The sequence below is a fragment of the Ornithorhynchus anatinus genome, chromosome 3, assembly GCF_004115215.2.
Source record: "Ornithorhynchus anatinus isolate Pmale09 chromosome 3, mOrnAna1.pri.v4, whole genome shotgun sequence".
Lineage (NCBI taxonomy): Eukaryota > Metazoa > Chordata > Mammalia > Monotremata > Ornithorhynchidae > Ornithorhynchus > Ornithorhynchus anatinus.
Genome location: NC_041730.1, coordinates 8,419,859 through 8,442,533, shown reverse-complemented (window position 1 = coordinate 8,442,533; position 22,675 = coordinate 8,419,859). Strand labels below are relative to the sequence as shown.

Here is a 22,675-nt window from a genome sequence, read left to right as displayed (position 1 = left end):
AGAAGGGAGGAGAGGTAGGAAGGGGCAAGGTGATGGAGAGCCTTGAAGCCTAGAGTGAGGAGTTTTTGTTTGGAGAGGAGGTCGATAGGCAACCACTGGAGTTGTTTAAGAAGGGGAGTGACATGCCCAGATCGTTTCTGCAGGAAGATGAGCCGGGCAGCGGAGTGAAGAATAGACCGGAGCGGGGCGAGAGAGGAGGAAGGGAGGTCAGAGAGAAGGCTGCCACAGTAGTCTAGCCGGGATATAACGAGAGCCCGTAATAGTAAGGTAGCCGTTTGGGTGGAGAGGAAAGGGCGGATCTTGGCGATATTGTAGAGATTATGTCAATAGGGCTGAAATAGGTGAATATTACATAATAATAACTGTGGTATTTGTTAAGAACTTACTATGGGCCAGGCACTGCTAAGCACAGGGGTAGATACACGTTAATTCAATCATTTTTAGCGCTTACTCTGTGCAGAGCACTTTACTAAGCACTTGGAAAGTACAATTCGGTAACAGATAAAGACAATCCCTACCCAACAATGGGCTCACAGTCTAGAAGGGGGAAACAGACAACAAAACAAAACAAGTAGACAGGCATCAATACCATCAAAATAGATCAACAGAATTATAGATATATACACATCCTTAATAAAATAGAGTAATATGTACAAATATACACAAGTGAGGTGGGGAGGGGAAGTAGGTGGAGGAGAGGGAGGGAGTAGGGGCGATGGGGAGGGGAGGAGGAGCAGAAGAAAAGGGGGGCTCAGTCTGGGAAGGCCTCCTGGAGGAGGTGAGCTCTCAGTAGGGCTTTGAAGAGGGGAAGAAAGCTAGTTTGGCAGATGTGAGGAGGGAGGGCGTACCAGGCCAGAGGAAGGACGTGGGCCAGGGGTCGACGGTGGGACGGGTGAGAATGAGGCACACTGAGGAGGTTCGCGGCAGAGGAGCGGAGTGAGCAGGCTGGGCTGTACAAGCAGAGAAGGGAGGTGAGGTAGGAGGGGGCAAGGGGATGGAGAGCTTCGAAGCCAAGAGTGAGGAGTTTTTGCTTCATGCGAAGGCAAACACTGGAGGTTTTTGAGGAGGGGGTGACATGCCCAGAGCGTTTCTGCAGAAAGATAATCTGGGCAGCAGAGTGAAGTATGGCCTGAAATGAGGAGAGACAGGAGGATGGGAGATCAGAAAGGAGGCTGATGCAGTAAATCCAGTCAGGATATGATGACAGACTGTACCAACAAGGTAGGAGTTTGGATGGAGTGGAAAGGGCAGATCTTGGCGACGTAGTTAATCAGTTTCGACACATTCCCTGCTAGTTAGATTGCAAAATAGCATGGACTAGTTGAAAGAGCCTGGGCCTTGGAGTTAGAGGACCTGCGTTCTAAACCCTGTTTTGTCAATTGCCTGTGGTGTTACCTTGCGGAAGTCACAACTCTCTGGACCTCAGTTTCCTCAATTGTAAAATGGGGCTTAAATATCAGTTCTCTGTCCTTCTTAGACTGGGAGACCCATGTGGGTCAGGGACCGTGCCTGACCTGATTAACTCGTATCTGCCCCAGCGTTTAGAACGCTGCTTGACACACAGTAAGCGTTTAACAAATACCATCCTAATAACAATTCAGGGCTTCTTTTCGGGAAATTCTCTATCTCCTGCTGCTGCAGTAGATGACAGGAAAATGGGATAGGAGATGACAAAAATGGACACTTTAAATTGCTTAAATCAGGCAACTAGGATTTCAGTCAGAGTGTCAGGAAGGTTAAAACTGCAAGACCAGCAGTTTCAAGAGGACGTCCTCTGTTTTGGAATCCGACAAAACAACTTCACGATGAATGCAAAAAGGTCAAAAGGAACGGATTTCAAGTTGGCTCCATTTCCTTTTCTAAAGAAGGAAGAGAGGGCTGGAAGAGGCGGACATGAAGCATCAGATGGACACAATCAGTCAATCAATCAATCAACAGTTGGGAAAATCCAATCGTACGGTCCGACTTTCCCAGCCACACGGGACACCCTCAACTATCCCGATCCGATCCCGACCTGATGCTGGCCTCTGATAACCTTCTCGAGTTCCCAAGTCCCCTTTCATTACGTGTGAAAATAAACGAGCTGGAAAATGGAACCGTTTGAGTCATGCGTTGTTTATTTCAGACATCCTCATTTCTGCACATAAGTGGAGAATATAGCCCCATCTAAACAGCTAAGGGAGGGCGGGAGGCTCTGGATGGGCCCGCAGATTCCCAGGCGCTTTGCAGCTTCTTAATCGACTGCAGGTAAGTGCCCGGCTTCCAGTGGGAAGGTGTAAATGGGGTGAATCGGGGGGTAGGATGGGGCAAGGACCATGAGAGACGGGGAGAGAACAGGCAAATAAGCCTGTAAACTGGAAGCCCCTTCGGATAGGATACATACCTACCAACTCCGTTTTATTGTAAACAATAAAGCCCTAAAGTCCTCTGTGAGCCCATTGTTGGGCAGGGATTGTCTCTATCTGTTGCAGAATTGTACATTCCAAGCGCCTAGTACAGTGCTCTGCACACAGTAAGTGCTCAATAAATACGATTGAAAACAATTGAGTGCTATGCATGCACAATAAGCAGCACCGTGGCCTAACGGACAGAGCAAGATCCTGGGAGATAGAAGAACCTGAACCTGGGATCTAATCCCACTTCTCCCACTTGCCTGCAGTAGGATCTTGGGCAAGTCACTTCACTTCTCTGTGCCTCAGTTCCCTCATCTGTAACATGGGAATTAAGACTGTGAGTCTCATGTGGGATAGGGACTGTGTCCCACCTGATTCCCTTGCATCTATCCCGGTGCCTAGTACAGTGCCTGGCACACAATAAGCACTTAACAAATACCGAAAAGAAAAAAAAAAATAGAAGCGCTCAAGAAATGGTGGACTGATAGAAGAATGAGAGAGAAAGGCCTCACAGCAAATGCCTTTTCCCTCTATGTAGCTTCAGCCTGATTCCCCACGGGAGGACATCTCTGCTCATCACCATCATCTTCAGTGGTATTTATCGAGCGCTTACCGTGTGCAGAGCACTGTACTAAATACTTGGCAGAGGACAATACAACAGAGTGGGTAGGCAGGTTCCTCGCCAACAAGGAGCTCTGCTCCCATGGAGCAGTTTCTGTAACTTCACTCAGTCAGGACAAATGACATGTTAGGGAATCAATTTCCCCCACAATCAGTCACTCAATCAATCAATCATGGCAGTGCTGGCTTGATGAACCCAGTTGGAGAACCTCCCACAGCTCCTTGGTGGAAGAGATCATATCTGTCAACAGTATTAAACTCTCCCAAGAGCTTAATACAGTGCTCTACACAGAGGAGGTACTCAATAAATACCACTGACTGATTTTAAGGGAAAATATCTCTGGGAGAAAAATATGTTCAGATTACAATTCGAAAGGAATCAACTGGAGAAAGCATTTATAATGGAGTTTGGGAATGCAGAACTAGTTTAAAGAACACAGGACTGAGAAGTAGTCACTGGATAAGCAGTGTCCCTGCAAAAATTAAAAAGATAATAATAATGTTGGTATTTGTTAAGCGCTTACTATGTGCAGAGCACTGTTCTAAGCGCTGGGGTAGACACAGGGGAATCAGGTTGTCCCACGTGGGGCTCACAGTCTTAATCCCCATTTTACAGATGAGGGACTGAGGCACAGAGAAGTTAAAAGTGACTCGCCCACAGTCACACAGCTGACAAGTGGCAGAGCTGGGATTCGAACTCATGAGCCCTGACTCCAAAGCCCGTGCTCTTTCCACTGCGCCACGCTACGGTCATGGTGAAAAATGAAATGTCTACTCTCCCTTGGCCTAGTGGAAAGAGCATGGGGCTGGAAGTCCCAGGACCTGGGTCCTAATCCCAGCTCTGCCACGTGTCTGCTGTGGGATCTTGGACAAGTCACTTCTCTTCTAATAATAATAATGTTGGTACTTGTTAAGCGCTTACTACGTGCAGAGCACTGTTCTAAGCACTGGGGTAGATACAGAGTAATCAGGTTGCCCCACGTGAGGCTCACAGTCTTAATCCCCAATTTACAGATGAGGTAACTGAGGCACAGAAAGGAGAAGTGACTTGCCCACAGTCACACAGTTGTCAAGTGATGGAGTCAGGATTCGAACCCATGACCTCTGACTCCCAAGCCCGGGCTCTTTCCACTGAGCCACGCTGCTTCTCTGTGCTCAGTTCCCTCATCTGTAAAATGGGGATTTACATCTCCTTCCTCCGACTTAGACTGTGTTCCCCAAGTGGGACACAGACTGTGTCCAACCTGATTAACTTGTATCTACCCCAGCACTTAGAACAGGGCTTGGCACATAGGGAGTACTTAACAAGTACCATAATGAATTAAAATTTAAGAAGTTCAAGGATCAGTGCTGTTTCTCCAAACATTAACCGGAAATCACCATGTGATGAGAGAGTGAAGTCTTGAGGAGCTGCCTAATCGTTCTTTCCTCTTAATGGTATTTCATTCATTCATTCATTCATTCAATTGTACTTATTGAGCGCTTACAGCGTGCAGAGCGCTATACTAAACGTTTGGGAGAGTACGATGCAACAATAAGAGGACACATGCTCTGCCCACAACGAGCTTACAGTCTAGAAGGGAAGACAGACATTAATGGATATAAATGAACTACAGATTTGTAGATAAGTGCTGGGGAGCTGGGGGAGGGACGATGAATGAGGGAGTCAGGGTGACGCAGAAGGGAGTGGGAGAAAAAGAAAGGAGGGCTTAGTCAGGGAAGGCCTCTTGGAGGAGATGTGCCTTCAATAAGTCTTTGAAGGGGAAGAGAGTTTTGTTAAGTGCTTATACTATGTGCCAGGCACTGTACTAAGTGCTGGGGTGGATACAAGTAAATCAGGTTGGACACAGTCCCTCTACTACACGGGGTTCACCGTCTTAGCCCCCACTTTGCAGATGAGGTAACTGAGGCCCAGAGAAGTGAAGTGACTGGCCCAGGGTCACACCGCAGACAAGTGGTGAAGCCGGGATTAGAACCCAAAGCATTCTGACTCCCAGGCTCTAACCCCTAGGCCACGCTGCTTCCCACCCTGCTTACTGTTGAGCAAAGGAGGAGTTCCTCCGGCAACAATTGGGAGGAGCGGCTTTCTTCTTCTCTGCTAGCTCATCGTGTCTACGAGCTGCTTTGTTGCCAGATAATTGTTTCACTGTTACCGCAATGTTCACGCTGGTAAAATGGCAAAATCTGCCATGAGTCAGGCCACAGGAATGCCAACCGTGAGGCTGTATTCTTAGTCACAGAAACCAAAACGAAGCATCGTGAGCTTAGGCTGGATCAACTATGCTGATTCAAACACTTTCCCTATCCCACCTTGATTACTGCAACAGGTTCCTCACTGTCCTCCCTGCTTCCTGTCTCGCCCTAGTCCAGTCCTTACTTCATTCTGCTGACCGGATCGTTTTTCTAAAAAAAAAAATCCGGTTCACTCCTCCGCTTTCCTCAAGAGCCTCCACTGGATGCCGATCCATCTGCGCTTCAGACAGAAACTCCTTACTGTCGGCTTTAAAGTACCCGATCAGCTTCCCCTCTCCTTTCTCACCTTCCTGATTTCCTACTACAGCCGGCTACAGTTCTAGATCGTAAGCTTGCTGTGGGCAGGGAATGTGTCTACCAACTCAGTTGCTTTGTACTCTACGAAGTACTTAGCACGGTGCTCTGCACGCAGTATGGGCTCAATAAATACAATTGATCGAGTACAATCCAGCCTACACACTTCACTACTCTAACGCCAATCTATTCACTGAACCTCCATCTTGTCTATCTTGCCACTGACCCCTTGCCCGCCCGCTCCCTCTGGACTGGAATTCCCTCTCCCTTCATATACGACAGACCATCACTCTCCGGGCAGGGAATGTGTCCGCCGTATTGTTGTGTTGTACTCTCACAAGTGCTTAATACGGTGCTCTGCACACTGTAAGCGCTCAATAAAAACAACCGATTGATTCAAGGCCTTATTAAAATCATATCTCCTTCAAGCGGCCTTTCCCAACTAAGTCCTCATTTCCCCTACTCCCTCTCCCTTTTTCATCACCTATGCCCTTGGATCTGTGCCCTATGAACACCTGATATTCACCACACTTTCAGCCCCACAGCACTTACGCACGTATTCATATGAGTATTAATGTCTTTCTCTCCCTCTAGACTGTAAACTCCATATTGACAGGGAACGTGCCTACCAACTCCCGTACCGTCCTGCCCCAAGCATTTTGTACAGTGTTCTGCATACAGCAAGCACTCAGTAAATACGACCAATCGATTGATTGATTGATCGAAGGGCTGCAGAACACCGGCGGAAGAAATGTTGGTCAGGCCCTGCCCCAAAAGGCAGCCTTCAGTTTAGCTTTCACAGATTACTCCCATCTCTTTCCCATCTTCCAGCATGGCCTAGTGGCTAGAGCCTGGGCCTGGGACAGAAAGACCTGGGCTCTAATCCCGGCTCCACCCCTTAATAATCATAATAATAATAATGGTATTTGTTAAGCACTTACTATGTGCCAAGCACTGTTCTAAGCGCTGGGGTAGATACAAGGTTATCAGGTTGTCCCACGTGGGGCTCACAGTCTTTATCCCCATTTACAGATGAGGTAACTGAAGCCCAGAGAAGTGAAGTGACTTGCCCGAAGGCACATAGCGAACAAGTGGCGGAGCTAGGATTAGAACTCGTGACCTCTGACTCCCAAGCCCGGGCTCTTTCCACTAAGCCACGCTGCCATTTGTCTGCTGTGTGACCTTGGGGAAGTCACCACACTTCTCTGGGCTTCAGTTCCCTCACCTGTAAAATGAGGATTAAGACTATGACTGCCATGTGGTACAGGGACTATGTCCAACCTGATTCGCTTGTATCTACCCAAGTGCTTAGTACAGTGCCTGCGTATAGTAAGCACTTAACAAATTCCACAATTATTATTAATATTATTATTATCAAGTCGCTTCATTTCTCTGTGCCTCAGTTACCTCATCTGTAAAATGGGGAATAAGACTGTGAGCCCCACGTGTGACCTGATTCACTTATACCTACATCAGTGTTTGAAATGCCTGGCACATAGTAAGTGCTGAACAAATACCTCAGAAATCAAAAAATAAAAAGAGGGAGGGTTACAGGGGCATTACTAAGAAGCAGCTTGGAGGCCATTAATAATTTTTCAGCTGCCCTGCCTAACTTCCAATCCGTTTTCAGACCTTGGTTGTTAATGAGATCCACAGGGCAATAAATAGCCAAATAACCTTGTTTGTATTTATGACTTTGACAGCATGGGCTACCAATAGGGGCTTGAATTCTCTAAAAAGAAGAGGGGAATTACATTGCAGGGAATCCATTCTCCTTTTTCCAGAAAACTCATCTGTACCAATTAGAGACTAGGAGAAGGAGAGAAAGTGAAGGGGAAGGGATAGATTGTTGGTGATAAATTTAGTCAACGCTCAGAGCTGCAATAAACCAGGGACACAGGTGACATCGGCAGGGGAAAGCTGGGGTGAGATGGGAGGATCTTGGTTCACTGGATCTCCAGTGGCAGCAATTCCAGTTATTATTCTTATTAATCTGTTAATCGCTTATTACGTGTCAAACACTGTTCTAAGTGGCGAGGCAGATACGAGTTCATCAGGTTGAACGCAGTCCCTGTCCCACATGGGGCTCGCAGTCAAAGTAGGAGGGAGAACAGGGATCGGATCCCCATTTTACAGATGAGAGAACTGAAGAAGTGAAGTGATTTGCCCAAGGTCACACAGCAGGCACGTGGGGAAGGTGGGGTGAGAACCCAGGTTCTCTGACAACCTGGTCCGGCCTCTTTCCACTAGGCCACACTGCTTTCCAGTTTCTGGTTCTGGGGCACTGTGGGAATTCCAGTGAGCCGGGTCTCCAACCCAGACACTCCCAAAGCTTACCCACCGCCTGCACCTCTTTTGTGAGAGGCACAGGCATCCGAAGAGGCGGAAAGATCCCCGGGAGGTTCAATCTATCAATCGATGGTGTTTATTGAGGGCTTACTGTGTACAGGGCACTGTATTAAGCGGTTGGGAGAGTACAATAGAACAGAGGGAGCTGACAGTCTAGGGGTACACGGGGGTGTGGAGCTTCAGGGCTCTCATGGGGCCAAAGAGACGACTAAGGGGGTGTCACAGGGGTTGTGGCTGGAGGAGACTGTTGAATCTGTTGCCAAATTGTACTTTCCAAGCACTTAGTACGCTCAGTAAATACTATTGAATGAATGAATGAGTGAGATTGTTGAGAAATATCAGTTTCCTCTTAATAATAGCAATTTTAATTGTAGCAATTGTTAAGTGCTTATCGTGTGCCAGGCACTGTACGAAGCGCTGAGGCAGATACAGGCAAATTGGGTTGAAACGCAGTCCCTGTCCCAATGGGGGCTCACGGTCTTAATCCCCATTTTACATATGAGGTAACTAAGGCTCGGAGAAATGAAGTAACTTGCCCAAGACCACACAGCAGATGAGCGGCAGAGCCGGGATTAGAACCCAGGTCATTCTGACCCCCAGTCCCATGCTCTCTCCACTTTGCCCTGCTGGGGTTCAACTGTGGGGAAAGAGAGAGGGCATGAAACACACTGTCTGCCCTCTCCTCTCCATCCAAACTATTACCACATTGATACAATCACTCATCCTACCCCGCCTAGATTACTGCATCAGCCTCCTTGCTGACCTCCCAGCCTCCTGTCTCTCCCAACTCCAATCCATATTTCACTCGGCTGCCTGGATTACCTTTCTACAGAAACGTTCAGGACACGTCACCCCCCTCCTCAAAAATCTCCAGGGGTTGCCTATCCACCTCCATATCAAACCCAAACTCCTCACCATTGGCTTTAAAGCAGTCCATCACTTCGCCCCCTCCTACCTCCCCTCGTTTCTCTCCTTCTACAACCCGGCCCACACATTTCACTCCTCTGGTGCTAACCTTCTCACTGTGCCTCCATCTCGCCTGTCTCGCCGCCGACCCCTGGCCCACGTCCTGTCTCTGGCCTGGAATGCCCTCCCTCCTCAAATCCACCAGACAATTACTCACCCCCCCCCTTCAAAGCCTTACTGATGGCGCATCTCCTCCCAGAGGCCTTCCCAGAACAAGACCCACTTTTCCTATCTCCCGCTCCCTTCTGCATTGCCCCGACTTGCTCCCTTTGCTCTTAATAGTAATAATAATGGCATCTGTTAAGTGCTGTGCCAAGCACTGTTCTAAGTGCTGGGGTAGATACAAGGTAATCAGGTTGTCCTATGTGGGGCTCACAGTCTTAATCCCCATTTGACAGATGAGGGAACTGAGGCACAGAGAAATTAAATGGCTTGCCCAAGGTCATACAGCAGACAAGTGGCAGAGCCAGGATTAGAACCCACATCCTCTGACTCCCAAGTCTGTGCTCTTTCCGCTTAATCACGCTGCTTTCCCCCTCTCCCAGCCCCACAGCACTTATTGGTAATTTTATTTATTTCTATTGATGTCTGTCTTCCCCCTCCCCAGATTGTGAGTTTGTTGTAGGTAAGGACTGTCTGTCTTTATTGTGGTATTGTACTTTCCCAAATGCTTAGTACAGTGCTCTGAAAACAACAGTTGTTCAATAAATACGATTGACCGAATGAATGAATGAATGAAAGGAAGTATAATAAATATCACCCTAAAAATCACCAGTCTTTCCACTGCTCAACTTCTGGGGGAAACCCCTCAGGACTTTCAGGGAAACATTAACCACTCCAACTCTGACAAAATTGGAAAGGACGGTTTCAAAGACAGCAGTCGGGACACACAAACCAAGTTTTTACGCTTAGGGATTCAATGCCTGTATCACATTGGGGATTAAGACTGTGATAATGAATTAAAATTTAAGAAGTTCAAGGATTAGTTCTGTTTCTCCAAACATTAACTGGAAATCACCATGTGATGAGATAGTGAAGTCTTGAGGAATTGCCTATGCGTTCTTTCTTGTTAATGGTATTTCATTCATTCAATCGTACTTACTGAGCTCTTACAGTGTGCAGAGCACTATACTAAGCGTTTGGGAGAGTACAATGCAACAATAAGAGGACACATTCTCTGCCCACAACGAGCTTACAGTCTAGAAGGGAAGACAGACAAGTGGCCGAGCCGGGATTCAAACCCATGACCTCTGACTCCAAAGCCCGTGCTCTTTCCACTGAGCCACGCTGGGAGTCAGAATGACCTGCGTCCTAATCCTGGCTTTGCCACCTGCCTTCTGTGTGACCTTGGGCAAGTCACTTCACTTCGCTGGGCCTCAATTACCTCATCTGTAAAATGAGGATAGAGACTGTGGGAGTGGGAGTCCTACTCAAACTGAGCCCCGTGTGAGACCTGATAGTCCTGTGTCTACCCCAGTTCTTAGTATTGCGCTTAGTATTAACAAATACCATAATTATAGCCGAATTTTTAAAGAAGAAATGAATATTTAGCCAAGTCCCTTTCCTGGAAGCATATAGAGAAGCAGAATGGTCTTCATCAAAATTGCTTCAGAAATTATTTGCAAAATTCAGAAAAGAGTTCAATGCCACTAACTGAATAATGGTAATCAATCAATTGATCAAGCAATGATATCTATTGAGTGCTTACTGTGCGCAGAGCACTGTCCTAAGCGCTTGGGAGAGGACAATACAACAAAGTTGGAAGATATATTCCCTTCCCAAAAGGAGTTTACCATCTAGAGATGGAGATAGGCATTAATATAAATCCAAAATTATGAATACGGCTGTAATAATAATAATGGTGGTATTTGTTCAGTGCTCACTACGTGCCAAGCACTGTTCTAAGCGCTGGGGTAGATACAAGGTTATCGGGTTGTCCCACGTGGGGTTCACAGTCTTAATCCCAAGCAGCGTGGCTCAGTGGAAAGAGCCTGGGCTTCGGAGTCAGAGGTCATGGGTTCGACTCCCGGCTCTGCCACTTGTCAGCTGTGTGACTGTGGGCGAGTCACTTCACTTCTCTGTGCCTCAGTTACCTCATCTGTAAAATGGGGATTAACTGTGAGCTTCATGTGGGACAACCTGATGACCCTGTATCTACCCCAGCGCTTAGAACAGTGCTCTGCACAGAGTAAGCGCTTAATAAATACCAACATTATTATTATTACAGATGAGGTAACTGAGGCCCAGAGAAGTGAAGTGACTCACCCAAAGTCACACAGCTGACAAGTGGCGGAGCTGGGAAGGAGGGAATAAAGGGAGCAAATCCAAGGGCAAGGGTGATGCAGAAGGGGGTGGGCGGCAGGAACAGAGGACAACAAAAAGCATCTTTTCCCCGCCCCACTCACCGTAAGTTTTATTTTAGGAAAGGGTTCAGGTGTTCAGTTGTATTAAATTAACATGGTTCAACGAGGATCTCCCCTTGTCTGTGTCATCCCCTTGGAAGCAGCATTACCTCATTCAAGGGTCTAATAATAATAATGTTGGGATTTGTTCAGCGCTTACTCTGTGTCGAGCACTGTTCCAAGCGCTGGGGTAGATACAGGGTCATCGGGTCGTCCCACGTGAGGCTCACAGTTAATCCCCATTTTCCAGATGAGGTCACTGAGGCACAGAGAAGTGAAGTGGCTTGCCCACAGTCACACAGCTGGCAAGCGGCAGAGCGGGGATTCGAACCCATGACCTCTGACTCCCAAGCCCGGGCTCTTTCCACTGTGCCAGAGGGTCCTTCGAGCGTGAAAGAGTTAAGGCAGTTTCTGGGGGAAATGGAGACTCTGGCCGACGAAGCCCCCTCAGCGTGCCAGATTCTGGGCAGAACCTTCCCTCCGCCCCCCAATCTTCTTTCCATTTCAGAAACGTTAAAGCCCAGGCAAAGGGTAGGATGCAGAGTCAGGGAAATTGGATGCGGGACCCCTCATTTAGGAAACGAGATGAGAGCTTCTCCGGTCTTCCTGGAGATTATCTATTTGGATTATGCTAATCGCTCTGGCATAGAAATTCGTTTCTAAATATGAAACCATTCACTAGCAATTTCGCAACTGTCAGTCTCCAGACGTACTTTCATCAGAATGCGACTAACTCCGTTACAGCATCTCTGTTTCTCAAGTTCCCACGACCCCCATAGCACTCACGAATATATTTTATGTATTTCTCTACTCCCCCTGGCTGGAGTGCATTTAGGAGTCTGTATCCCGATCGGTCAATCAATCAATCGAACACTCCCCGCGAAACCTATTGGATAAATTACGGGCCTGGGAGTCAGAAGCACCTGAGTTCTAATCCCGGCTCCACCACACATCTGCTGGGTGACCTTGGGCAAGTCACTTCACTTCTCTGTGCCTCAGTTACCTCATCTGTAAAAGGGGGATTAAGAGCGTGAGGCCCGTGTGGACTGCGTCCGACCCGTTCAGCTTGCCTCTACCCCAGCGCTTAGATCAGTGCTTGACATATAGTAAGTGCTTAACACGGGAGACGGCATGGCCGAGTGGCAAGAGCCCGGGCTTGGGAGTCAGAGGTTGTGGGTGCTAATCCTGACTCCGCCACTTGTCGGCTGTGTGACCTTGGCCAAGTCGCTTCCCTTCTCTGTGCCTCAGTTACCTCATCTGTAAAATGGGGATTGAGACCGTGAGCCCCATCCAAGCCAGGGACTGTGTCCAACCTGATTACCTTGTATCTACTCCAGCGCTTACAACGGTGCTTGGCACATAGTAAGCACTTAATAAATTCCATAATAATAACAATAATAATGATAAATATTAAAATACGATTATCATGATTATTGTTATTATTAGACTGTTGGCTCTTTTAGGGCATGGATTATATCTTCTACCTCTCTTGTATTCATTCATTCATTCAATAGTATTTCTCGAGCGCTGACTATGTGCAGAGCACTGTACTAAGCGCTTGGAATGAACAAGTCGGCAACAGATAGAGACGGTCCCTGCCCTTTGACGGGCTCACGGTCTAATCGGGGGAGACGGACAGACGAGAACGATGGCGATAAATAGTAGTCGAGGGGAAGAACATCTCGTACGCTCCCAAACACTTAATACAATGCCCTGCACCCTGTAAGAGCTACCGATCGATAATAACGTCAGTGCCCAAATCGGGCATATTTTAACGGCACAGAAAAATAATAATGGCACCAACCCATCTCTGCCACAGGTAAATCAGGGACAATTCCTCCTTTCCTATCGACTCTTCCAGGCCATTCCCAGAAGGACTAATGTGAACCTATCTCTTTATCAGAAACAGGGCTTAAGAGGAAACAGAGCGTGCGGAGAAAGGGTGGGGACCACGTCTTCCTTGATGGAGATCAATTTTGGTGCTGTTCCACCTCAGCAGTCGGACTCGGGTAGCAATCCCTCAGTGTCTGGAGAACACAGAGCCGGCTCCAGGGTGGGGAAGAGGGCGCGAAGGTCGGGGACGCCTACAATAAGGAGCCGTGGGGAACCGGGCCGCAAGCACGCCAGGCCGGAAGTGCACCAGGCCTGGTGTCTCCATTTACCTCAGCAGGAGCTGTCATTTATTTATTTACTTATTTATTTGTCTATTTATTTATGTGTTTATTTCTCTATTTATTTCTTCATTTATATTAATGTCTGTCTTCCCCGTCTAGACTGTGAGCTCGCTGTGGGCAGGAATGTGTCTGGTTCTTGTTCTATTGTACTCTCCCAAGCGCCTAGTACAGTCCTCTACGCACAGTAAATAAATACAATTGAATGACAGGATCTCGGGGCCGATCCAGGCGGAGGATCTTCGCCGGAAGACCCTTCTTTAATGTCCTTCGCCAAAGCTGACTCACCTCAGTGGGGACTACGATGACAAGCCGTTGCTCTGCCCAGCTCTTTTTTTGTGGTATTTGTTAATAATAATAATAATATTAATAATGATAGCGGTGTTTGTTTAGCACTTACTTTGCCACTGGACTAAGCACTGGGGAGGATACAAGCTAATCAGTTTGGACACAGTCTCCATCCCACATCCAATCCTGACTTTTCTTGGCTTACACTTGCTTGTAGATAATAATAACGATAATAATTATGGCATTTGTTAAGCTCTTAACTAAGCACCGGGGTGGATATAAGCAAATCGGGTTGGACACAATCCCTGTCCCACATAGGGCTCACAGTCTTGAACCTCATTTTACAGATGAGGTAATTGAGGCCCAGTGAAGGGAAGTGACTTGCCCAAGGTCACAGAGAAAGGAGGTGGCAAAGCCAGGATTAGGACGCAGGTCATTCTGACTCCCAGCGTGGCTCAGTGGAAAGAACACGGGCTTTAGAGGTCATGGTTCGAATCCCGGCTCGGCCACTTGTCAGCTGTGTGACTTTGGGCAAGTCACTTAACTTCTCGGTGCCTCAGTGACCTCATCTGTCAAATGGGGATTAAGACGGTGAGCCCCAGGTGGGACAACCTGATTCCCCTGTGTATACCCCAGCGCTTAGAACAGTGCTCGGCACATAGTGGCAGCATAGAAGCAGCGTGGCGCAGTGGAAAGAGCCCGGGCTTGGGAGTCAGAGATCATGGGTTCGAATCCCAGCTCTGTCACTTGTCAGCTGTGTGACCTTGGGCGAGTCACTTAACTTCTCTGCACCTCAGTTCCCTCATCTGTAAAATGGGGGTTAACCGTGAGCCTCCCGTGGGACAACCTGATGACCCTGTATCTACCCCAGAGTTTAGAACAGTGGTCTGCACATAGTAACCACTTAACAAATACCAACATTATTATTATTATAGTAAGCGCTTAACAAATACCAACATTATTATTATTATTAGGCCATGCTGCTTCTCTGATTGTCCCCGACTCTATTGTATTGTACTCATCCAAGGCTTAGTAGAGTGCTCTGCACACGATAAATCCTCAATACCACTGATCAATTTACTAAGTGGATCGCGTCTACCAACTCTGATGCACTGTATTCTCCCAAGTGCATTCATTCATTCAATCGTATTTATTGAGCGCTTACTCTGTGCGCAGCAGTGTACTAAACACCTGGGAGAGTATCAGACACATTCCCTGCCCACAAAGAGCTTACAGTCTAGACGGGGAGATAGACATTAATGTAAATAAATAAATTACAGATATGAACATATGCGCTGCGGGGCTGGAAGGGGAGATGAATAAAGGGAGCAAGTCAGGGCGATGCAGAAGGGAGTGGGAGAAGAGGAAAGGAGGGCTTAGTCAGGGAAGGCTTCTAGGAGGAGATGGGCCTTCAATAAAGCTTTGAAACGGGGACAGGGAGTAATTAACTGTTGGATTTGTGGAGGGAGCAAGTTCCAGGCCAGAGGCAGGATGTGAACGAGAGCGTTAACACCCTCTAGACTGCAAACCCATTGTGGGCAGGGGATTTGTCTGTTATACTGTACTCTCCCAAGCACTTGGTACAGTGCTTGGCACACAGTAAGAGCTCAGTAAATACAATACACGGCCTGATATATACTAGTAATAATAATAATGATAACAGTATTTGTTAAGGCCTTATTATGTGCCAAGCACTGTACTAAGCCCTGTGGGAGATATAATTGGGTCAGACACTGACTCTGTTCCGTAGGGAGCTAAAAGTCTAAGAAGGAAGGAGTAGGATTCAATTCCCATTTCAGAGATGAGAAAACCGAGGCCTAGAGAAGTGAAATGACTTATCTGACGTCACAAGCAGACAACTGGCAGAGTTGCGATTAGAACCCAGGTCCTCTGACTCCCGGGACTGGATTCCTTGCATTAGGTCACAGTAGTTCTAGGCAATGTTGTTCAACAAGCAGCACTTAACAAGGATCAGTAAAGAAAATACAGAGCAGCAATACCCAGGGCAGTCAAGAGATCCGGGTTCTAGTCCCGACCTCGCCACTTGCCTGCTGTGTGAATTGGAGCAGATCGTTTAACTTCTCTGCGCCTCAGTCCTCTCAACTTTCAAGTAGAGAGAAGACACCCTTTCTCCCTCCCTCTTAACACCACGACCTCCACAGAGGCCAGGGACTGTGTCCCGTCTGATGATCTCGCATCAACCCCGGTGCTTAGCTCAGCGCTCCGCACCGAGTAACCGCCAAATAAATACCGTCCTTCCTCCGTGCCAGACGTTTTCTACCGAGAGAGACGCTCTCATTGTGCTCTGCAGATCATATGCAGCCCACGTCTGGCATAATTTAACAAACATCTTCCCATCTAGGAAAAAAAGTGACTGGATTTAATTATAGCTGCCTTGTTGTCTCCCAGCTGCAGGGAGCTGTTTAGTGCGTAGCTAAGCCTTAATGCCAATAACACTTTGCCCCTGACCTTGAAACCATTCTAGAGCTGCACCTCAGCTGGGTCAAAGCCTGGCTGTCATCACATCCAAAAACCTCACTGGAGAATATTCTCCCATTTAGCGTCCGCCAGCAGAGTTTAACGAGAAAAGGGCCATTCCCACTGAAGTCCGGGTTCATTCGGGGATTATTTTTTACCCGGAGCTGAAGACAGAAGAACTCGTCTGCTAAAATGTACATGCATTCATTCATCCAGCCAATGCTATTTATTGAGCGCTTACTGTGTGCAGAGCACTGTACTAAGCACTTAGGAGAGGACAGTACAACAATAAACGGACACATTCCCTGCCCACAGTGATCTTACAGTCTAGGACGTTGTCAGTAAGTCTTCAATCAGTCGATCGTATTTAGTTCATTCATTTATTCAATCAATTGTATTCATTGAGAGCTTGGTGTATGCCGAGCACTGTACTAAACGCTTGGAAGAGTACAATAGAATAATATATCAAACGCATCCCCTGCCCACAACAAGCTCATAGTCCAGAGGGGGAGATGGGCCTCTATGCAAATAAATTTACAAACGTGCACATAAGCGCTGTGGGGCTGGGAGGGGGGATGAATAAAGGGAGCAAGTCAAGGCAACGGAGAAGGGAGTTGAGCGCTTACTATGTGCTGCTGTACTTTGCCCTGGGGGAGATACAAAATAATCAGGTTGGGCACAGTCCCTGTCCCTTCTGGGGCTCACGGTCTAAGTAAGAGGGAGTAGGATTATTCTTTGTTTTACAGGTAAGGTAACTGAGGCAGAGAGAAGTGAAGTGACTTGCCCAGGGTCCCAAAGTAGACAAATGGCGCATTTAGGATTAGAACCCAGGCCCTCCTGACTCCTAGGCCTGGACTCTTTCAACTAAGCCAGCTAGAGCACGGTCCTGGGAGTCAGAAGGACCTGGATTTTAATCCCGGCTCCGTCACGTGTCTGCTCTGAACGTTGGGCAAGTCACTTTACTTCTCCATGCCTCAGTTACCTCACCTGTAAATTGAGGATAAGAGTGTGAGCCCCATGTGGGACAGGAGCTGTGTCTGACCTGATTACCTTGCATCTACCGCAGCACTTAGAACAGTGCTTGGCATTTATTATTACTATTAGTTGGGTGAATTGGACAGATGGGTGGGAGAGAATCAATCAATCGGTGGTATCTGTCGGTGGTATGGAGTAAATGCTCATCAATAAACGTGGTTGATCGATTGATTGAGGACTTACCGTATGCAGAGCGCTTGGGAAACTTCAGTACGATATAATTGGTAGACAAGAACCCTGCCCATGAGGAGCTTACAAAAGATGGGGGAAACGGACGTTCAAATAGACCAGGGTTAGGGAAAATTAGGAAAGTAGGCTTTGTTTATTCATTCATTCTTTCAGTGGAATTAATTGAGCACATACCGTGGGCTGAGCACTGTGCTAAGTGGTTGGGAGAGTACAATATAACAATAAACGGACACATTCCCTGCCCACAACGAGCTTACAGTCTGCTCTCTTCTCAAAGCCGCATTTCCATTTTCATAAACTGTCTCATCTCGGCTGAGGGGTACCCCAAAAGAGCTGCCAGAGGCAGAGGTGGTGCCAGGAACCTTTATTCCTGTCTGTTTATTGCTATATTATACTCTTCCAAGCACTTAGTACAGTGCTTTGCACAGTCAGTCCTCATTAAATACGACTGAATGAATAAATCCCTTTTCTCAGGCTGAGTGGAAAGACGAGGGAACGCTGGGAAGTGCCGCCTGTCTGCTGTGTGACCTTGGGTAGGTCACTTCAGTTCTCTGTGCCACAGTTACCTCATCTGTAAAATGGGGAGTAAGACTGTGACGACCCGGCCTGCGTCCAACATGGTGACCCTGTAATAATAATAATAATATTGGTATTTGTTAAGCAGAGCAGAGCACTGTTCTAAGCACTGGGGGAGATACAGGGTAATCAGGTCATCTCACGTGAGGCTCAAAGTTAATCCCCATTTTACAGATGAGGCAACTGAGGCCCAGAGAAGTGAAGCGACACAGTCACACAGCTGACAGGCGGCAGAGCCGGGAGTCGAACCCATGACCTCTGACTCTGAAGCCCAGGCTCTTTCCACTGAGCCGCGCTGCTTCCCTATCTTCCCCAATGCTTAATACGGTCCTCGACGCATAGAAAACACCTCACAGAAACCATTGAAAAATTTAAAAATGGACGAGGCTGTGTTCCCGGATCTTGTGAACGAATGCCTTGGATTCTTACTTTCTGGTCAGCCAGGGCCGAACAGAGACAGAGAGACAGGCTCCTCTTGCATTGGGAAGCAGACCTTAATCTCAAGGCAACAAAATGTTCTGAACCTCAGCCAAGGAGGAGTTCGTGTTTCACGGGGACACCGTAACTGGCTTCATCTATTTTCTTTACAAACGGACTCCGTACCGGCTGTGTCCCTCTGCAAACGCAGAGAATATCTCCGAGGCCCAGGATTAGGGTCATAATGGATGAGAACACCTGGAGGAGGAAGAAGGGGTGGGTGGGGAGGGGGTGTGGGGGGCAACGCTTATTCTCACAGCCAATGGAAGTAGCTGGAGCATCACAAGTAATAAAGAGCCGTCGTGTTTACTGGGAATTCGGGGCTTCCGCGGTGGATTCCTACATAGTCTCGTGAGGGCTTGTTTAGGAATTGCAGGTGTTTAAGCTTCAGCACAGGAGGCTAACGGTAGCCCTACGTCACCATAGCAACCGCTACCAGGCCGGGCCTGCCCGCCGCCTGATAAGACCTCCGAAGGTCTTTGAAACGGCTCATGAAGAAGCTTCTAAAAGTGGAGGGAGCTGGTGTGTGAATATCATCCTTTGTGCCGGGTGCCCGAATGCCAAAGTTTAAAATGGAGTGGACCCTGGAATTTTCCCAACGTTTCAACCCGGAATTGCTAGTTGAATTCAGTTTATCAGGAGGCATTTGAAAAATCATAAACCGCTATGCTCGTTCATTAATAACCAGAGGGAGTCTTACATGTCTTAGGCTTATGACTACCTAAGATTTACTCGTTCAATCGCATTTGTTGAGCGCTTACTGTGAGCAGAGCACTGTCCTAAGCGATTGGGAGAGTACAGTACAACAATAAAGAGGCGGGGGGACGGAGAGACGGACGGTACTATAAATATAAATAAATGAATTACAGATATGTACATAGGTGCTCTGGGGCTGGGAGGGGAGAAAAACAGAGGGAGCAAGGCAGGGTGACCCAAAAGCTAGTGGTAGAAGAGGAAAGGCGGGCTTAGTTAGGGAAGGCCTCTTGGAGATGTTCCTTAATTCATTCAATGGTATTTATTGAGCGCTTACAGTGTGTAAACCACTGTACTAAGCGCTTGGAAAATACAATTCGGCAACAGATAAAGACAATACCTGCCCAACAACGGGCTCGTAGTCTAGAAGGGGGGAGACAGACAACAGAACAAAACATGTAGACAGGCATCAGTAGCTTCACTTCCACTTAAAGGACTCCAATTCCCCAAGGAAAGTCTAATCCTAGCGCATAAAACAGCACTTGGAACACAGTAATTAACAAAGAGTACAATCATTATTATTATTATTATTACTATCCCTTTGGGATTCATTCCATAATTCCCTAGAGTCCAGTTAGGAATAGATTCACTGGAATCCATCAGCCTGGAGAAATTCTTCGTGATAGTGACTGTTGAGGGAAGTCACATCTTGGCAGTGTTTTTATAATAAAAGTCATAATTTTCTAGGGCTCATTTTGTCTTGATGGCAAAGTAGCCTGTAGACTGTAAGGTCCCTCTAGCCTGTAAGCTCACTGTGGGCAGAGAGCGTGTCTGTTTATTTTTATATTGTACTCTCCCAAGCTCTTAGTATGGTGCTCTGCACAAAGTAAGTGCTCAATAAATACGATTGAATGAAGGAGTGAATGAATGAAAGGAGGGTGGTCAGTCGAAAATAGGAAGAGATTGGGTGGACTGAGCCATTTTGATTACTAAGATTGCAGTATGAAAGTGAAAAGGGGACCAAAGAGTGTGATTCTCAATCCTCTAAACTTCTGGCTTCTAATAAACCCCTGAAAAAGGCTGTATTGATAATGATTATCAATCGTGGTATTTGTTAAGCGCTCGCTAGGTGCCAGGCACTGTACTAAGCTCTGGGGTTGATACAAGCGAATCGGGTTGGACGCAGTCCCTGTCCCACGTGGGACTTACAGTCTCAAACACCATTTTACAGATGAGGTAACTTGGCCCCAGAGAAGTGAAGTGACTTGCCCAAGGTCACACAGCAGACAAGTGGCTGAGCTAGGATTGGAATCCACGAGCTTTTGATTCCCAGACCCATGTTCCACTATGCCACGCTGCTTCTAAATTTGAATGACAAGCAGGAGAATTCCCTCAGGAAGGTCGACTTTCATGATAATAATAATAATAATAATAATGATGTTGATATTTGTTAAGCGCTTACTATGTGCAGAGCGCTGTTCTAAGCGCTGGGGTGGAGACAGGGTCATCAGGTTGTCCCACGTGGGGCTCACAGTCTTAATCCCCATTTTACAGATGAGGTAACTGAGGCACAGAGAAGTGAAGTGACTTGCCCACAGTCACAAAGCTGACAAGTGGCAGAGCTGAGATTCGAACCCATGACCTCTGACTCCGAAGCCCATGCTCTTTCCACTGAGCCACGCCGATGATTTGACATAGGCTCGATTATGTGCCTTGACTGTCCAGAACCCTAGCTCCTATGTTTTTGTTTTTCATCATTTAATTCATTTAAATATGGTATTTGTTAAGCGCTTACTATGTGCCAAGCACTGTTTTAAGCGCTGGGGGAGATACGAGGTAATCGGGTTGTCCCACGTGGGGGGGGGGGGTCACAGTCTTAATCCCCATTATCCAGATGAGGTAACTGAGGCACAAAGAAGTTAAGTGACTTGCCCAAAGTCACACGGCTGACAGGTGGCGGAGCCGGGATTAGAACCCACGACCTCTGACTCCCAAGCCCGGGTTCTTGCCACTAAGCCACGTTGCTTCCCTTCTTGAAAGATACCGTGATAGGGATGCATGTCTATTGCCTGTGTTAGTAAACTCTAATTTCCTTTGTTCTTTCTCCAATCATTTCTGTAAAAATAACAACTTTGAAAAGGAAAAATCAGCATTTCCGATAATTACATTCTACCTATCGACGTTCCCCCGTCGTTCCAGCCGAAGCCCCATTCTTTCCTTCTCTCCTGTAACTGTTGTGTGGCCCAGGGTTACCAGGCCCAGTTCAAACAGATGCTGTGCCTCATTACCAGGGTGGTTATGTTTCACCGCTGGATGACGGGGTTTCCCGCCTATTACCGTGTTCACGTTAGCGAATGTTATAGTCAGGGTGGCAAAAGCACCTTCGGTCACCACCTCCAATCACCAGGTATTTCCAAAATATACGGCTGCTCGGGAACAACCAGAAGCGGTAGTGTTGGGGCTTTTGTGCAGGGAAACCCAAAGGGGTTTTATCACGGCATGCAGGAAAACACACACACACTTCAACCTGATTCTGAAGTGCCCCGTCCCCTCCAGCCAAGCTGCTGCCGTGTGGATCCAAGCACTTATCAGATCCCGCCTTGACTTCTAGGAAGGAGCATGGAAGCAACATGGCCTAGTGGACAGGGCCCGGGCCTGAGGGTCAGAAGGATCTGCGTTCTAATCCCAGCTCCGCTGCTTGTCGACTGTGTGACCTTGGACAAGTCACTCTATTTACTGCCACTGTTCCTGTCTGTCCGTCTCCCCCGATTAGACCGTAAGCCCGTCAAACGGCAGGGCGTGTCTCTATCTGTTGCCGACTTGTTCATTCCAAGCGCTTAGTACAGTGCTCTGCATATAGTAAGCGCTCAATAAATAGTATTGAATGAATGCATGAAAGTGACTTCACTCTCTGGGCTGCAGGGGCCTCATCTGTAAAATGGGGATCAAGACTGTGAGCCCCATGTGGGACAACTTGTATCTCCCCCAGTGCTTAGAACAATGCTCGGCACATAGTAAGCGCTTAACAAATACCATCATTATTATTATTAAAATGTGGATTAAGACTGTGAGCCCCATTTGGGACAGTCATGGTAGCCAGCCTGATTGCTTGTACCTATCTCAGCACTTAGAACAGTGCTCTGCACATAGGAAGCACTTAACAAATACCATAATTGTCATTATTATTAGACTTGACTATTTTCCCTACCTCTAATTTATTTTAACATCTGCCTCCTCTTGGAATAATAATAATTTTATTATGGTATTTGTTAAGTGCTTACTATGTGCCAGGCACTGTACTGAGAGCCGGGGTGGATATAAGCAAATTGAGTTGGGCATAGTCCCTGCCCCACGTGGGGCTCACAGTCTCAATCCCCATTTTACAAACGCGATAACTGAGGCAGAGAAGTGACTTGCCCAAGGCCACTCAGCAGGCAAGTGGGGGAGCTGGGATTAGAACCCATGACCTTCTCACTCGCAGGCCCGTTCT

General features: G+C 47.4%; 1 protein-coding gene across 1 annotated transcript in view; it reads right to left on the bottom strand.

Annotated features, from left to right (window-relative positions):
- The window catches only part of SERGEF (secretion regulating guanine nucleotide exchange factor), a 273,746-nt gene that overhangs the window by 17,489 nt on the left and 233,582 nt on the right, over positions 1-22,675 (bottom strand). The window lies entirely within an intron of this gene.